The 6794-nt window shown below is 36.6% G+C and overlaps 1 non-coding gene across 1 annotated transcript in view; it reads right to left on the bottom strand.

Annotated features, from left to right (window-relative positions):
• Positions 1-41, bottom strand: part of LOC135220375 (U1 spliceosomal RNA) — a 163-nt gene extending 122 nt beyond the window's left edge. Inside the window, exon 1 of the small nuclear RNA XR_010315683.1 lies at positions 1-41. This exon is cut by the window's left edge and continues 122 nt beyond it. This is a non-coding gene — a small nuclear RNA (U1 spliceosomal RNA).
• Between the last annotated feature and the right edge of the window lie 6753 nt (positions 42-6794).

The following is a 6794-nucleotide window of genomic DNA, read 5'->3' on the forward strand; positions in this document are numbered from 1 at the left end:
CCACCTTCGTGATCATGGTGTCCCCTGTGCCAGGTAAGTATGCTCCTTCCACCAACATCGCAACACAACACTCAACAGACTGAATACATTCTACAAAGAAACAAAGAATAATGGTCAAAACTTCTTAATTTTGAAGCCACAACTAGCGAAGACCTTAAATACACTTCTTAATACAAAATGTGTTTGGTGACAAAAATTTAAATTATAAACGAAAATTATTTAGGAAGTAATAATGACAAAAGGTCTGTCTAGATCGGATCAGCATAGGTTCTTGCTACTGGCAGCTCGGGTACCAAAAACAACACATTATTTGAGCCTTGGTTGTTATTTTCTTATTATAATTTGTATATTACCGAATTAAACCATTTCTATATTACCGAATTAGATCATTTGTATATTACCGAATTGGAACTGATTTTACTCAGTATTATAACATAATCAAATATCGGTGAGTTGTGAATAGTATATAATCTAAATAAAAGATCAAAAACATTAATGGTAGCTTGGAGAAAATATACTGTCCTATGGTCAAGCTGTTCATTACAGCTTTTAAACTGCAATTGCTTTTCTTTCGTCTAAATCAATCGATGGAGACAATAAAAAAAATTCTAAGAATATTATTGAATGCTGAAGGATCCCTGTGTAATAATTTCCATAGACATCAAATTTCATCAATGTAAAATTATGTTGTTGATTGTACGGCACTGCTTATGCAATTGCTCAATGGAACACACTACCAGTGTTTACCAGCCAACCCTTTGACAGGACACTGTTGTCCCTCATTTATCGTGTACCCCTAGAGGCACTTAGTCTTAATTAATAAAATGTCTTGCAGACAAAAAACCCATATATCATTACCATTCTACATGGCACAGTGATCCGGACTAATCTACAACACAATACGCAGATTTGCAAGGCCATCTCCTGGGGTTACTTGGAGAATAGCAAGGGCTGCCCACCCCAGGTGCAGCACTCCTGAAGGACTTCAGGGCAATTACAGTGGCAATCAAAAGAATTATCCTGTCCAACATGGGGAACACAGCACACAGATGATTGCATGGAAGACCTATTTCCCTGGAGATCTGCAAGTATGTCATGACATCAGATGCCTTCAGAGAATGGAGAAGACTGGTGGAAGATTGGCTGAACCTTGGCAGAATACCTCGTCGTGAGGCAGTTCTGAACATCAGATTAAACTGAAGAAAAGTTAAGAAGCACCACTGATGCCCAGTTTTCCAAAAAACTGATGGGCATCTCTAAAAGTAAATGATGAGTGACCTACACAATGCCAGGTTGAAACAACACATTCCAAGAAGCTTTGGAAAATATGGCACTTTCTTCAAGCTTATGCTGAAATGCCAATCATTAGAGGAGACAGTATGAGTGTTGCCTTCATTGTATAGGCAAGGGGAGCAAATGTTTTCAACGAAGCATGAGTAGCTGATGATACATAAGCCAGTGGGCACATGTCGATGCCACCACTCGATGGCATGGCAGAAGTGACAACCACATACACTGTACAAAAAACAGAAAGATGAAGAATTCAGGAGAAATGTAAGTCTCAAGAAAAGGTGTCATTTTTGTGCTTTCGTGCACATTCAAGGCAGACAGAATTGTCCAGCAAGTAATGTTAAATGCAATAATTGTTGGAAAATCGGTCAGTTTGCCACCTGCTGCAAACGTTTTGTCGACCAAGAAAATGTTAAATCAACTTATTGTGCATCTGGAAAAGGTGCCCCAGATACAACGATATTGCATGTCAGAGATACTAGTAAACATCATTCAAGACAGGTGCAACCTGCCTTATTCGAGGTGATAAAAGGGCGGGAATGGATACTCCATAATGGAGTTGCATCAACCAGTGTCAAAAGTTCATGTGTTATGTAGTAGTGTGAATAAATCCAGTGCATTGGAAGCCATTGCAGATACTGGGCCAGATGTATGTATTACTGTGTCACGGCAGGCTAAAGGCCTGGTTTTGAAGTAAACAAGTTATATAATTCGAGCGTACGACTGCAGCACACAGCAGGGGGATAGATAAAGGCGTTCGGGAGTTGTAAGGTCACTATCCACTGTGGGGGCAAATCAACTGATGAGACTATGTATTTTGTTGAGGAACACAGAAATTGTTCTTATCATTGGGTGCCTCTAAGGCATTAAGCCTGGTTGATCCTAATTTTCCTAATCATGTGGTTGATAATGTTCATCAGGTTGAGTGTTCCAAATGAGTAGTGGAGAGTATGCCACCTATGGAAATACCACATCTCTACACAGAAGATATTCGTCTTGTGGTGCCAAGTGATTTCAAAAGCATGGCAGTCTGTGTATTGTCCTGAGATACAAGGGAACATAAATTTTCAAAGAACTAAATGTGACACACCCAATGTACATGCACCCTCCTAACAACAAGAATCTTTTCTGCCCACCCAGCCACCAGAATATCTTTTTCAAAAGACTGTGGCTGACTTTTTTCAATTAATAAACAAACCTTATTTAGCTTATGTTGACAGGTTGACTGGCTGGCTATAGGTGTCGAACTTCACTAGTGGTGTGACATCATCGAAACTTATCCTTGCGATGAGATGTTTTGCTGGTGGGGCACTCAGGCAGATATACCCATGCACTAATGGGGGTATGACCCTAATGAGCACTCAGGTATTAGATTTTTCCAGACGGAGAGTGAAACTTCATATCTCATCAGCACATTGCCCTCAGTCAAATGGACAAGCGGAAGTGGCTGTTTGCTCTGCCAAACATAATCAGGGATAATGTGAAAGAAGAGATGGAAGTCTTGATACAGATGCAGCAACCAGAGCTCTCATGCAGCAGAGGAACATACACTCTTTAGAGACACTGACAAATTGCCAGCACAGCCTTAGGGAGACAACTACAGGATTCTGTCCACATGACAGTGGAATACTATCTGCTGGATAGCTACTGCATGACGACATTAAGAGAACAAGAGAAAGCAATGGTAAGTATGGAGAGAGACAAACAGTTTATATATGACCAGCACACTAAACAAGTGCCATATTCCAATGTAGGATAATAAGATTCTTATGCAGGACACAGAAAGCAAAACATGGGCTTGTTCAGCGATTATAATGGAAAAATATCCAATAGGCAATATCTTATTTGGGTAAATGGTAGCAGTAGAATAACTAAAAGGAATCACCATCACCTGAAGTACATATCAACACCATGTCAGCATGCCACCCCTACCCTTAATATGGGGCACATTCCTGACCCACTAGTGAAACTTGATGCCAGCCACCTGGCATCTCTGCCTAGGTGTAGTTCACACACCACCAGGCGTCAAATATGGAGGAATGACTATGACAAATATAGCCCTTAATGACTGGGACATATACACATATACATGATGGTTACCACTTCATTCCTGCTTCACCTATTTTAAGTTAAAAGAACTATTCATATTAATTTAGTATATAAATATATTTTGAGAAATAAACTAATTTAAACCAGCCTGCCTAATTTGAACAATATTGTATACAGTATTCCTTACAAAGAGTGTAAAAAGATGTATATTGGTCAAACTTTGAAAGGGATAAAAATGCAATGCTCACAGCTCAAATATGCAATTTCATAAAACTTAAAAGATTAATGGCATTGTGGATCATTGGCTTAAGACATGCCAGATGCCATTAACTGGAATAAGGCATTAATAAGCCACATGGTCAGTGATCAAAGGAAAAGGAGTCTGTTGGAGTCCATTTTTTATTAAAGCCATGTCAACTAGGAATATAAATCTAAACCCTGGTTTAACTCTTGATCCTCTTTCCACATCTTTTTTTGCTTAAAGGACACTCTGCTAAGATTAAGAAACTACTTTAAACCAAACCACCAGTCCCTTTGTATAAATATGCCTAGTCAACATCTCCTGGCTTTAGTGTGAACTTAGAGTGTATAAATAAACTACAAAAGTACTTTTTCTTCAAAGTCCTAGTTTCACTCATCTTCTACCGTGGATTTAAGATATTCTCAAACATGTGTTCCTTCATAGTACATGGGATAAATCCGTATTAGTACCTAAAACTTACAATTATTCCTGTACGATTCTTCTTTGTCAATGTAATAATCATGTATGGTCTCTGTCCAAACTGAAATCCATGGAGATAGTGGAAAGTCAGACTTGTGGTTATTCATGTACCAAAGCCGACATGATTCTTGTTAAAAAAAAAAAAAAAAAAAAAAAAAAAAAAAAAAAAAAAAAAAAAAAAGCTCGTGCAGCTCCGGTCTGAGCTTGTCATTCATACTTTTTCTTTCCATGTTCAGATTTGTGTGGGATAGGTTAAGTATATGACCTGAACTATGATGGTGTAATCGACAGAGAAAAATGGAAAAAACAATTATATATATATATATATATATATATATATATATATATATATATATATATATATGTATATGTATATGTATATGTATATGTAGCTATATGTATATATATGATATATATATATATATATATGTATATGTATATGGATGATATGTAGCATATTTTTATATATATATTATATTATTATAAATATATTAAATATATAATTATTATAATATTTAGAATACTAAAATTTGAAAGTACAATATTTGTATGAATACGCTAGAAATTCACTAAGAAATTATTGCTCTACTCCAGATTTTACGCTAGGCGCTATGAGCCACATTTTTTCACTGGTTCTTAATTAAGGTGCTATTCTAGATATAGTGTAAATGCTTCAAACTGGCAGCAGTAGTACACAGAAAGCTTGTTATTCACAAAACTGGCTATTCAATATCTATTATTGAAAGTTTCAATCATAGATTTTGATTACGATATGTGTTGTAGAATATGCAAGTCAGGTCAGGAATAAAAAGTAGTGTTGAAATGCATGCTAAATCTCAAAAGTATACAAAATTGGCTGAAGACATAAGAGTTACACCTAATGCCACTACGTATTTTGGCTCTAGTTCAAAGACAATGAAAATATTTGATATTAGGCATATATTACAATATCATGCAGCAATTAGGGCAACTGACTACCTTGGAGAGATAATACAGGAATCTTCTGGCAAAAGTGACTCATTGCACAGCATGAAAATTGATAGAACTAACTGTTCAAGTATTTCAAAGAATGTTGTACACCCTTGTCTGTTAGACGATGTAATTAATTTAAGATATACAGAATGCTCCATTCTCTCTCATAATTGATGAGGCCACAGATATATCAGTCACAAAGCATTTGTTTTTGTGTCTCAAGTATTTCAAGGAGGAAAATGCAGATGATATTACAACATCTCTTACTCTCTTGCCAGTTACCTCCACCACATCTCTTGCACTCTTTACAGATATCAGATGATTTTTGGACCAACATTCAGTCCCTTAAGTAATATAATTGGGTTAGGCACAAATGGCGCTTCTAATTTATGCGGTGTTCATACCTCAGTCTTCACCAAAATAAAGAACATCCCCCTCATTAGGTTTTAATGAAATGCATTTGCCACAGTTTAAGTTTGTGTGCAAAATATGCTTTTACAGAACTTCCCTCTTACCTTGGTTTTCTGTTAATCAAAATATCAAAGTGGTTTAAATTTAGTTCTGGAGACAAACTGGATATGATAAGCTATTCTATGTTATGAATGCCAATATTCCTAACTTATATACTAGCAAATTCATCAGCCCATCGGAAACTAGATGGCCTGTGACTGGAATAGTTTTTTTTCAGTCATCACACAATGGCATGAGCTTACTGCATATTTTAGGTCAATTAACTATGTAAAAAATTATATGTGCAGAGTTCTTTTGGATATGCTAAATGATATGGCAAACTATTTATACATAGTTTTTACCTATTGTAAGGACAACACTTTTTCTATATTTTTATTTTATCTCATCATCAAGCCACGTTGTTCCTTTAACCATTCTATAAAGCGTTCCACGGCCTTTCCACAGATATATAACTCATGTAATTTCATTATTTGCATCTCTTATTATCTTTAGTCTATGTCTATGTCAACCCAGTTTGTCTGTAATAATTCATCAGTACCCAGCTACCTGTCTTACTCTCTGGTCCTCACAATATCCACTTACTAATGAATTTGAGCAGATGAATGCATCTTTTCAGCAAACAAATGCAGACCAATGCCAACTGTTTAGTGACCTCAACATGTTTTATTTATCACTAAGAAGTAGAGTGTATAAGGGTGATCTTTTGAAAAAGTACATATGTAATTGTTGAAGAGTCGTATATACGTTCCATTAATGATATGGATTTAGGAGCGAAATTGGGTAGTTTACATATCCGCAGACAGATCCTACACCTCCAAAACCATTACCCCAAATAACAAATTGATAGAAGAAAAGTTGTCCAGAATTCCAAATATACCCAAAAAGTCACTTATCCGACCAATTTACTCCAATTTGCCATCAGCCGATATTTCCCATGAAACGTAACTTTTTGTAAGTACCCAGTTGATGTGACCGGTGACATGGAGGTCAGAGCTCCTGTAGTTCTTGAGATGGCCGCAGTCAGGCACTGTATGTCGGACCGCCCCCATCACGGGAATTTTAAATCAAACCAATCCTTTATCAGGTTGACCCAGGTCATTCCCAAGGGACATGGATTAATTTACTGCCAACCAATAAAAAATGTGTCCCATGAATATGATTCATACACCCATACCTTCTCTCACAGAATTCGTTCTTTCCGTTGTTCACCGCCGTCATGGATAGAACATATGAAGTATTGTTCCCTAAAGTGTAACAGCAGACAAGTTCGATAACTATACACATTTGTATA

Source organism: Macrobrachium nipponense, chromosome 1, assembly GCF_015104395.2.
Source record: "Macrobrachium nipponense isolate FS-2020 chromosome 1, ASM1510439v2, whole genome shotgun sequence".
In the NCBI taxonomy this organism is placed as follows: Eukaryota; Metazoa; Arthropoda; class Malacostraca; order Decapoda; family Palaemonidae; genus Macrobrachium; species Macrobrachium nipponense.